Raw genomic sequence first — 12545 nt, forward strand, 5'->3', positions numbered from 1 at the left:
GGAGATTTTTCTCTAACTCCAGTGCTTCTGATATCTTTCCAGCTGCAGGCTCCTGCAGGAGATTTTAACTTGGAAAAGAGTGAAATTCTTTCAGAGATGAGTATTTTTGACCGTTGACAATGCTCTGTTATCTGTGTGAGGTCATATGGCTCTGCTGCTGGTGTTGCTTCTTTACTGTGGATCTGAATCCATGTCTATCCATTGCTCTGTTTCTCCATTGCCCTCCCTGATCACCTCTCTGCCATTGTCTAAGCTCCTCTGTCTCTAATCCTGGGTATATTTTAACTATATTTAGTACTTTACTTTTACTTCTGCCAACTTATTCTAAATGGGGTTTCAACCGCCATCCATCTCCTGATCATGTCCTGCTAGCTTACCAGCTTTATCTTGCCACAGTATCTTTCATAGTTATACAAACTAGGAGCAGAAGCAGACGACTTGGTTCCTCGAGCCTGCCCGCCATTCAATAAGATCAAGGCTGATTTGATTGTAACCTCAACCCCATATTCCTGCCCACCCCAGTTAACTTATCACCCCCTTGTTAATCAAGAATCTCTCTTGCTCTGCCTTAAAAACATTCAAAGACTCTGCTTCCACTGCCTTGTGAGAAGAGTTCCAAAGACTCACTACCCTCTGTGAGAAAAAAAATTCTCCTCATCCCTGTCTTAAATGAGCAACCTCTTATTTTTAAACAGTGACTCCTAGTTCCACATTCTCCCACAAGAGGAAACATTCTCTCCACATCCACTCTGTCAAGACCCCTCAGGACCTTAAAGGTTTCAATTAAGTCACTTCTTACTCGCTAAATTCCAGTGGATACAAGCCTAACCTGTCCAGCCTTTCCTCATAAGACAACCCTCTCATTCCTGGTATTAGTCTAGTAAACCTCCTCTGAACTATTCCAATGTATTTACATACTTCTATGAATAAGACCAGTACTGTACACAGAACTCCAGATGTGGTCTCACCAATGCCCTGTACAACTGAAGCATAACCGCCCTGCTTTTGTAATCAATTCCCCTTGCAATAAATGATAACATTTGATTAGCTTTCCTAATTAGTTACTGTACCTGCATACTAACCTTTTGTGATACATGCATTAGGACACCCAGGTCCCTCTGAATCTCAGAGCTCTGCAATCTCTCACCAATTGGATAATAAGCTTCTTTTTTATTCTTCCTGCCAAAATAATGATTTCACATTTGCCAGATTTTTCCCCACTCACAACTTATCTATGTCACTTTGTAGCCTCCTTACGTTCTCTTCACAATTTACTTTCCTATCTATTGTCATGTCATGGAATTTGTGTTAGGAATTGCTTTTCCTGCACAATGGATTGCTTCCATTTCTGATCTTATATTGATAGTCAAATTCTGCACCATTTTTATTCCCTGTAATTCGTTCTACACTCCCTGAAATGTTAATTCTGTTTCTAAAGCCACTCGTTCTTTGCCTGCTTCCCGTGCCTTGCTCTCACTCGCTCTCTCTCTCTCTCTATCTCCTCCCATAGAGGCCAAAGTTTTGTGTAGGCCCACACTGGCTGGCAAGCTGCCTTCCCTGAAGGACATTAGTGAACCAGTTGGGTTTTTATGACAATCCAGCAGTTTTCATGGTCACTCTTTCCTTGTGCCAGCCCCACAAATTACCAGATTCATTCAGCTCAATTTCACAACCTGCCTTTGTGTTTTTGTGGGTTCTCCCTCACTCCCTTTTTTTCTGTTTTAAATCAATTTCACAGGGTATTAGAAGGGGAGGATTTGCAGTCGGGAAACTGAAACCAAACATCACATCTGGATCTGAAGGAGTCGCCCAATTTATCGTAAACTGATTTGGAACATGAAGGGAAAAAGCACTGATCAAAGTGGGGAGAAACCATGGAAATGTGGAGGCTGTGAAAAGGGATTCAGATGCCCATCTGAGCTGCAAACTCATTGGTGCACTCACACTGGGGAGAGACCATTCACCTGCTCTGAGTGTGGGAAGGGATTCACTCGATTGTCCAACCTGCTGAGACACCAGCGAATTCACACTGGGGAGAGACCATTCACCTGCTCCGAATGTGGGAAGGGACTCATTCACTCGTCCGACCTGTTGCAACACCAACGAGTTCACACGACGGAGAGACTGTTTACCTGCTCCGAGTGTGGGAAGGGTTTCACTCAGTCATCTGACCTGCTGAAACACCAGCGGGTTCACACTGGGGATAGACAGTTCATCTGCTCTGAGTGTGGAAAGGGATTCACTCAGTCATCCAACCTGCTGCAACACCAGCGTGTTCATACTGGGAAGAGGCCGTTCACATGTCCCGAGTGTGGGAAGGGATTACTCGATCAACAGGGCTGCAACAACACCAGCGAGTTCACAAGGGGGAGAGGCCGTTCATCTGCTCTGAGTGTGGAAAGGGATTCACTCAGTCATCCAATCTGCTGAAACACCAGCGAGGTCACACTGATGAGAGACCTTTTAAATGCTCAGACTGCGGGATGTACTTTAAAAGTTCTGGGGAACTGATTTCCCATTAATGTGTTCACACTGACGAGAGACCGTTCAGGTGCTCTCACTATGGAACTGGGTTCAGGCAATCATCGAAACTCACTGGACACCAGCAAGTTCACACTGGAGAGAGGCTGTTCACCTGCTCCCAGTGTGGGAAGGGATTCACTCAGTTATCGCACCTGTTAACACACAAGTGAGTTCACACTGGGGAGAGACCATTCACCTGCTCCCAGCATGGGAAGGGATTCACTCATTCATCTAACCTGCTGAAACACCAGCGAGTTCACACTGACGAGAGACTGTTTAAATGCCCAGACTGCAGGAAGTGTTACAAAAGTTCCAGGGAACTGATGTGTCATCAACGTGTTCACACTGATGAAAGACTGTTCAGGTGCTCTCACTGTGGGACTGGATTCAGGCGAGCATCTCAACTCACTGCACACCAGTGCACTCACACTGGGGAGAGACCGTTCACCTGCTCTGAGTGTGGGAAGGGATTCACTCAGTCAACTAACCTGCTGATACACCAGCGGGTTCAAACATAAAGACAGTGATTGGATTTTACTGTTACAGGAGTGTATATTTGTTCATTAGGGTCTGTTTCTCTGATGTTAAGTTCTAGGCATAAATGTTCTGGACAAAAGTCAAATAAATCAGCTTTGTATTACTCACACAATATTGAGTCTTTTTAAGATCACAAGTAAATACAATGATGGGATTTTCCTGTTAACACCACACGGGACTGAACGATTTTCATTGGGGAGCATTTCTGCTAATGCTAATAAATCCCAGCCCAGTTATAGGTGTTAATATTCTGGATAAAAGTCAAATAAATCAGCTTTGTGTAAAACACACTGTCTGGTGAATCTTGATATCTCAAACACAAATTAGTTCCTTTTGAGGGCCTCACCCTCTCCTCTGTCTCCTCCATCCTCATCTCCAACAACAAGTGTGAGGAGCTCATGGAGCTTCTTTGTCACTAAAACTGAGACAATCTGATCAGCTGCCTCTGCTGCTTCCCTCCCTTCCACTAGCCCACCGGGACAAACTGTTCCTAAAGTTCCCCCTTGTCTGAGTCCTGAACTTGCATCTTTCTGCAGTTTCTCTCTCATCTCCCTTCTTGCTCTCTCAGTGCTCATCTTGTCAATGAGACCCACCTCTGTTCCCATAATCCCATTCATATTAAACTGTTGACCATTCAACTTCTCCATCTCAACAATATCAGCTAATGGTTCTGTCTCTCTCCTGGTACTGCTCCCTTCACCTTTAAATCCACCGTCATCACCCATCCTGAAAAAAAACTTTTTCCACAATTGTAAACTACCACCCCATCTCCAACCTCCCTTTCCTCTCCAAACTCCTTGTACTTAGTGTCCTCCAAGGATCAATCCTTGGCCACTCCTATTTCGCATCTACTTGCTGCCACTAGGTGACATCATCCAACTGTTACTAAATTATCAAACTGCTTATCTCACATCCAGTACTGGATGAGCAGAAATTTCCTCAATTAATAATTGGGACGACCAAAGCCATTGGCTTCGGTCACCACTACAAATTCCGTTCCCTAACTACCGAGTCTATCCCCCTACCACACAATTCAATATTTAGAGTCAACAAGATGAACAAGGAAACACCTCATGGCCCAAAACTCCAGCTTGATATTCACAGGAGAAAGTCTGTTATCTAACACCTCGAGTGGACAGAACAGAGGAAGATCACAACTGTAAGGAACCCTCGAAAATTTGTAAATATCTTTCAAATGCTGATAGGTTCCAGCTGTGAGTTTCCATCACATTGAAGTTAATGGAAGGTGAGAGCGTGGTTATTTTAGAAATATAACAAACACTAGGTGCACAGACCAGTTCTAGTCAGCACTTTACAGGAAGGATGTGACCACATTGGAGAGGGTGCAGAAAAGATTTATCTGGATGATGCCAGGACTGGTGAATTTTAACCCTGAGGAGGGATTGGAGAGGCGGGTGTTGTTTTCTTTGGAATAGAGGACTCGAAACGTTAACTGTGTTCCTCTCCGCAGATGCTGTCAGACCTGCTGAATTTTTCCAGGTATTTTTATTTTTGTTTTTATTTAGGATTTCCAGCATCTGCAGTTTTTTGCTTCTATCTACAATTCCCTGAGGTGTCTTTATCCCGCTGCTCCATTCCCAGTGATTCCCGCCTTCCTTCATTGTCCCTGGCTCCCTGTTTAACAAAGGAATCCCTCCTCATTCCCCTGTGCATTGTATGTCAGACTTCCTCCGGACACTTCCCCCACCACCACACCAGCCCCTTTAATCATCAGCAGCTTCCTGTTTGTCTGGTTTTAGTTTAAATTTACAGAATTGAAGGATTTAGATTCAAGCTCGCTTTAACTGACTAACTAATTTTTGCCCCTCACACCAGAATAGTTCATTTTGTTTAAAGTCATACTAAAAACGCAGTTACTGTTATCAATTGAAGAGGCTCTTCATTTTAATCCACACTAGACCCGAATATAAAACAGCGAACATTATCCCCCAGACTCGAATATAAAACAGTGAACATTATCCCCCAGACCCGAATATAAAACAGTGAACACTATCCCCCAGACCTGAACGTAAAACAGTGAACATTATCCCCCAGAACTGAATATAAAACAGTGAACATTATCCCCCAGTCCCGAATATAAAACAGTGATCATTATCCCCCAAACCCAAATATAAAACAGTGAACATTATCCCCCCAGACCCGAATATAAAACAGTGAACATTATCCCCCAGACCCTAATATAAAACAGTAAACATTATTCCCAGACCTGGATATAAAACAGTGAACATTATCCCCCAGACCCGAACATAAAACAGTAAACATTATCGCCCAGACCCGAATATAAAACAGTGAACATTATCGCCCCAGACCCTAATATAAAACAATGAACATTATTCCCAGACCAGGATATAAAACATTGAAACTGGAGGGTCATGATGCCGAGACTTTTGTTGTCGATGTGGCAAATAAATTTGGGACAATCTCTATCTTTACAAGCTCTCACAGTCTACAATCCCGACATGAAACTGAAAATGCTGGAATTCCTCAGCAGGTCAGGTCTTAATCTGTGCAGAGAGAAACAGTTAACGTGACAGCTCTGTGACCTTTCATCTGAACTGAGAATATATAGAAATGTAACAGTTCATTACCAGATCAAAAGGAAACGCTTTACAGACTTCGGGAATCAAAATTTGAGTTCAACAATTTTCTATCATAATCTCTGCCCTCATTTGTTCCTTATTTCTTTGAGTCCTAGTTTTCCTTTCTTATTTCTCTCATTTTCTTTACATTGCATTCAGACTGTTGTTATCGTGTCATTCACACCTAATCTAAGAACAGCTTTTGTGTTTTTAATAGTCCCATTATCTCTCCCTTTGTTCTTGCTTCATGAAACCTTTTGTCAGTTAATCTCTCCCGCCCTGCAGCCTTTCACAGACCTTTCCTTCTGTTCCTCTTCCACCTCCCCCCTTTCACTGATTCACAGACCTGAAACGTTAATTCTGTTTCTTTCTTTATGTCATGAAATCTGATTAATTATTGAGCTATTTATCAGTTATCAGTGTCTTTAAATGTAGTTACAATTTCATCACTTCTCTCGTTTTCCTCACAGTTCTTGGCACTCATTTTAAATCCTTACAAATCTTAAATGGAAGGATCAACTCAGCATCGACAGATCAGTCAGTTTACCCTCTGTGTGGGAAAACATTTAGAAGTTGGAATCCAGGTCAAAATAAAATCATTTGTACAATTGTGGGTTAATTAAAACCTGTTCAGGTCAAATTGTGTTGAACTAAATTGCTTGAGTTCTTTGTTAAAGCAACAGAGAATGTTGATGAGGATAATACGGTTGTTGTGAACATGAACTACTAAATGGCATTTGATACAGTGCCAAGTAACAGGCTTATCAGCACAGTTGAAGTCCATGGGGCAGAGGCAGCATTGGCTGTGTGACAGGAAGCAACATGCATGGTGAACGGTTGTTTTTTCAGACTGAGGAAAGTACACAGAGGGATCACAAGGAGTCAGTATTAAGACCACTGTTTTCTTGATATATATTCATGACCTGGACTTGTATGTTCAGGGTAAAGTTTCAAAATTTGTAAACGAAGCCAAATTTTCAAGTTGCGTTTACAGTGAAGAGGATAGTGATAAACCTCAGGAGGACATAGAGAAGATGAAGGAATGGGCAGACATGTGGCAGATAAAATTGAATTCAGAGAGGTGTGAAGAAATTAATTTTGGTAGGGAGAACGAGGAGAGACAAAATAAAATAAAGGGTATAATTGTAATAGGGTGCAGGAGCAGTGGAACCTGGGGTTATATGTGCACAAATCATTGAAGATAGCGGGGCAGGCTGAGAAAGCAGTGAATAAAGCAAGTGGAATCCTGGGCTTTATGAATAGGGGAATAAAGTACAAAAATAACCAAGTTAAGATAAACTTGAATAAACTTGAGGCATTAGAGAGTGTGCAGAAAAAATTCACGAGAGATGAGGAACTTCAGTTAGGTTAAGTGAAGTTGGGTTTGTTTTCATTGGAAGGGGAACCGTTCTCTTGCATCTTTTCTGGACCCTCTGACTTCAATTCCTTCTGAAATTGCAGCCATTCAGTGGCAGAGGGTGTTAAAAACTTTCTTTAATGGAACATGCGCAAGGCCAGCATTTGTTGCTCATCTCCAACTGTCCCTGATGCAAGTGGCTTACCACACCATTTCAGAGGGCCATTCAAGGTCAACCACATTTCAGTCAATCTGGAGTCCCATGTAGGCCACGCCAGGTAAGGATGGCAGATTTCCTTTCCTAAAGGATTTTTGTGAACTGAGGCTAGCTTTCAATTTCAAATTTATTAATTGAATCTAAATTGCACTAGCTGCCACATTGGGATTTGAAACAAAGTCTGCAGGCTGGTCTTGTGGATTACTAGTTTAGTGACATTTTCACGATATCATTGCCTTCCCCAACATATTTCTAAATATTATTTTGTAAGTGGTTTAATATTTGTCAAAATTTTGTTTCATGTGTTTTCTATTATAAGTTTTAGACAGTTCTGTGCCAAGTGGACGAGGTGTTTAAAGGTCGTTAATTTCCCCCTTTGCATATCGATGTTCCATAAAGACACAGAGAATGCTGTCCCCTTCATTAAGCATCTATTGATGACACTCAGGCAGACAATTCCCACTCCCCCTCTTTTGGGTGGATAATGGATGCTCTATACATTCAAGTTTCTGTACAATTTCATTGCTAATTTTATTGAGTGACCCGCTGCCCCAATCTCTGTATCATAGCAATAAAATGACCATTTCGGATTGGATATTCAATGGCGGTGCCTTTACCCAGCATTCCCCGCGGTGGTGAACTTCCCCTATCACCACAGGAGAGCAGTGCTCAGGCGCAGTGTCAGTGATGGCGATGAGGGGAAGAGAAGCTCCTCGGTCACATCTGCAGCCGGTGAGGAGCGATGTAGCCGGGAGATGGACGGGGAGGGTTTCTAAACACCTGGTGAAGGATTAAAACCCCAAAAAAAAACCTACAGGTCCCGGGTTTACATCTCCGGGCCTATTTCTCCAGTCCACAGCAACGTGGTTGACTCAGAACTAGGTAACCGGCTGCCATCTTGTTTCGGCGGGAAGTAGAGCGCATGCGCGGCCACGTTGGCGCTGTCACATGGAGTGGATGGGGTTACAGGGTCCCGGGTCCCAGTGACCGGGTCTAAATGCTGCTGAGCAACAGTTTTTGAAGCAGATTCACTCACTCCCAGGCTGCAGCCGAGTGGAGTTCATGGGCCTTGTATATATTCAGGATGAGAGGTTTCAGCCCCTGAAGGGGCTCTTCCTCAATTTTAGGTGGCACTTCAGCTCCACGCCCCTCATCTTTGGCTATCCAGCATAGAGGTGAAGTGGGGAAGTCAGAGGGTCTTCTCTTGTAACTGTTCATGGGCCTGTTTAAAACAGGAATTTGTTGATCCAGGATGCATAACGCACATGGGGGTGGTCACACTGGCTGCCGATCTCTCTTCGACCGTGCCCGGGTGTCCCTGGAGAGGGAACATGCAGTGTCCACCGGTACGCTTGATACTTCCCACAGCCGGTGAGCACCTCAGGTTACAGAGTGTCTCATAGACACTGGAAACAACATTCTGGTTTAATTAGGAAGGCTCCCTTTGCTTTTGTTGGGAATTATTTGCTGATTTGGGCTTCTTTCAGTTTGATTGGACCACATGTTTGGGGAAAGAATGTCCCAAGGAAACTTGAATTGTTTGTTTTGAATTTCTATCTTGTACTTACAGTGATGGTTTTTGTGAACTCCTTTTACAGGGGAGATCATTTACAGATGGGAAACTCAAACCAAACATCACATCAAGATCTGATAGAGTCACTCGATTCATCAGGATCTGAATATCATTGATCTTTGACTGTGGAAGAAGAAATGTTTGTCTGTCTGTCTGTGGGAAAAGATTTCAAACATCAGTGTGACTGGAAAAGCACTAGGACACACACACACACATGAGTGAGAGTGTTCCAGTGCACTGACTGTGAAAAGAGCTTTAACCAGTTACGCAGCCTCAAAAAAATCACACCATTTACAGCGGAGAGAAACTGTACATGTGTTCTGTGTGCGGACAAGGCTCCAACTGATCATCAAATCTGGAGAGACACAGGGACACAAGCACCATGGAGAAACCGTGGAAATGTGGGGACTGTGGGAAAGGATTCAGTTGTCCATCCTGACTGGAAAACCATCAATGCAGTCACACTGGGGAAAGGCTGTTCACTTGCTCTGAGTGTTGGAAGGGATTCACTCAGTTATCCAACCTGCAGACACACCAACAGGTACACACTGAAGAGAGACCATTCACCTGCTCTGAGCGTGGGAAGGGATTTAATCGGTTATCCCACCTGCTGATATACCAGTGAGTTCACACAGGAGAGAGACCAATCACCTGCTCCAAGTGTGGGAAGGGATTCACTCAGTCATCAAACTTGCTGACACACCAGCGAATTCACACTGGAGAGAGACCATTCACCTGCCCTGAATGTGGGAAAGGATTCACTGGGTCCGCTGACCTGCTGAAGCACTAGCGAGTTCACACTGAAGAGAGGCCGTTCAGCTGTAGAAAGAGATTCAGGTCTTCATTCAACTTCAAAGTACACCAGCAAGTTCACACTGGGGAGAGGCCCTTCACCTGCTCCAATTGTGGGAAGGGATTCAATAAGTCATCCAATCTACTGAACCACCAGTGACTTCATACTGGAGAGAGGCCATTCACATGTTCCGAGTGTGGGAAGAAATTCACTCAATCATCCAACCTGCTGACACACCAGCGAATTCACACTGAGGAGAGGCCGTTCCACTGTACTTCCTGTGAAAAGAGATTCAGGTCTTCAATCCACCTCAGTGAACACCAGAGAGTTTACACTGGGGAGAGGCCTTTTACTTGCTTTGAACGTGGGAAAGGATTCACTTGGGCATCCCACCTGCTCAGACACCAGCGAATTCACAAGTGACTGTAGGATTCTGCAGTAATTGCTGCTGTTAATAACATCCAGGACTGAACCATATTCATTCTGACAGTTGTGGTTTGTTTCTGCTGATGTTCACAATCCCTGTAACTGGGCTGGAATTTAATATTCTGGATCTATTGCTGATTGTGTTCTTGGGGCTGCAGTGTCCCTTTAAGAACCGCTGTCTCTGAACTTTCCCCATAATCCAGGAACTCTCATCCGAAATTAGTTTCCAACAAGATTCTGAACTTTTAATTCAATCCCAAATTGATCTTTGGTACAAACCCTACAATTCAGTATCTGAGAGGTTTTAATCGAGCGGATAGAGAGAGAGAATGTTTCCTTTTGTGAAGAAGAGCATAATGAGAGACCATAAATATCGGATAGTCACCAAAAAATCCAATCGGGAATTCAGAAGAAACTTCTTCACCCAAAGAGGGGTGAGAAAGTGGAAGTTGCTACCACTGGGAGTGATTAAGGTGAATCGTTTGGCTTTTATTTAGTTGAAAAGGGTGCAAAACGTGGATGTGTTCATTTATATGTGCAAAGGACAGGGCCCTGTATGTGAATATATGTAGCTTCTAGCACGTGTAAGTGAGCCACTCTGTGAGACTGACTGATAATTTTAAGTTGGTTGTTTGTGTGATTCTTAGCACAGTAAGGATTGTTCAGTAATTGTTGTCTAATCATGGAATGACATCTAATATTATTTAAGGGGAATCTAAACAAGTACAAGAGGAGAAGGGAATAGATGGTTACGATGATAGATTTAGATGAGGAATGATGGGAGGAGGCACTGGTGGAGCTTAAACATCAGCATGCACTGGCTGGGCTGAATGGCCTCTTTCTGTGTCATGTATTCTATGTAATTACACTCCTGAACGATCTGGTCCTAACCTTTAGGCTATACCACCTATTCCTAGACTGCCTAACCAGCAGAAGTAATTTCTATTTACCCTCTGTTCCCCTTAGTATTCTCGATTCTGCTTTTACTGTCACTGTTAATCACATCCAGAACTGAACCATGTTCATTCTGACAGTTGGGGTTTATTTCTACTGATGTTAATAATCTCTGTAACTGGGCTGGAGTTTAATATCTTGATATTTGTTAAATAAATCAGCTTTGTTTCAAACTCACAGTATGTTGAGTCCTTGATTTCTCCAGGATAAGAGGAGACTAATTGATGTCCTGTTCCTGACTGCTCCATTTTTGGATCTTTTCTCCTTTCTAACTCTAGATTATTTCAGTTCGCATTCCTCTGGTTACTCTCATGGACAAGTCCCAGCTCCCCACACCTCCCAGAGAGCCTCTTTTCACCTTGGAATCCAGGGAAGTATCAGTATTAAAAACAGAAAATGATGGAAATAATCCATACGTTTCCAAATGTCAACTGATTTTGTCCTGGATCATTGTCTCCAACCTTTCCCCACGGGCACTGATGTGAAACTGATTGTTCTGGCATTGCTGTGTTTTTGAACAGGGGTGTAACATTTACAATCTGTCAGTCCTTTGACACCACTACTATATAAGGAGGATTGGAAGATTGTGACCAGAGCCTCCACAAGTTCCATGTGAAGGATGCTGTCTCTGACAGTGCAGCAGTCCCTCAATGTCACCCTGGAGTGTCAGCCTAGATAATGTGCTCAGGTTTATTAATATTTCCTCTTGTTATTGATGTGGATCATTAAGAAACAATGGACTCTTATGATGTCATCCAGTCCCAGTGCGATGATGTCATCCAGTCCCAATGCGATGATGTCATCCAGTCCCAATGCGATGATGTCATGGAGTCAATTAAATACCAGCGGAGCCTTAGTGGTGAAAACAGTTTTGTTCGAGATGGCAGGAAGTCCATTACTGATGGATCAGCAAATGGAATTAATGGGAAAGAAAGTGAGGCAGCTCATGAATATCAGGAATAGTGTTGTGAATTATGAAGATGAGCAACGTGTACAGTATACATCTCCTAGCTCCCAACACACTGCCCCATCCAACATGAAATTAAACGCACTGGTAATTCCTCCTCAGTAACAATTGTAAACACAAAGCTTATGGGATTGAACCGGGGACTTTCTCATATAAACAAAGAAGCAGGAGTAGGCCATTCAGCCCTTCAAGCCTACTCCGCCATTCATTATGATCATGGATGATCATCTAACTCAATAGCCTGCGCCCGCTTCTCCCCATATCCTTTGATCCCTTTCACCCAAAGAGCTATATCTAACTCCCTGTTGCTTGCCATTTGAACATACCGCCCTGCTCTCATGCCCACATGTCCGTCTTTGGCCTGTTGCAATGTTCCAGTGAAGTTCAATGCAAACTGGAGAAAAAGCACTTCATGTTCCGATTCGGCACTTTACAGCCTTCCGGACTTAACGTTGAGTTCAACAACTTCAGATCATGAACTTTCCCCTCCATCCTCACCCACTTTTCGATCCCCTTTTTTTAAATAATTATATAATTTTCTTTTCCCACCTATTTCTATTATTGTTAAATTTATTTCCATCCATTGTTTTATCCCCAC

At 43.2% G+C, this 12545-nt stretch overlaps 1 protein-coding gene across 1 annotated transcript in view; it reads right to left on the reverse strand.

Moving 5' to 3' along the window:
- LOC121273856 (gastrula zinc finger protein XlCGF57.1-like) overlaps positions 1-12545 on the reverse strand; it is a 71413-nt gene that overhangs the window by 10981 nt on the left and 47887 nt on the right. The gene's annotated exons all lie outside the window — the stretch shown is intronic.

Source organism: Carcharodon carcharias, assembly GCF_017639515.1.
Source record: "Carcharodon carcharias isolate sCarCar2 chromosome 27 unlocalized genomic scaffold, sCarCar2.pri SUPER_27_unloc_2, whole genome shotgun sequence".
Taxonomy (NCBI): domain Eukaryota; kingdom Metazoa; phylum Chordata; class Chondrichthyes; order Lamniformes; family Lamnidae; genus Carcharodon; species Carcharodon carcharias.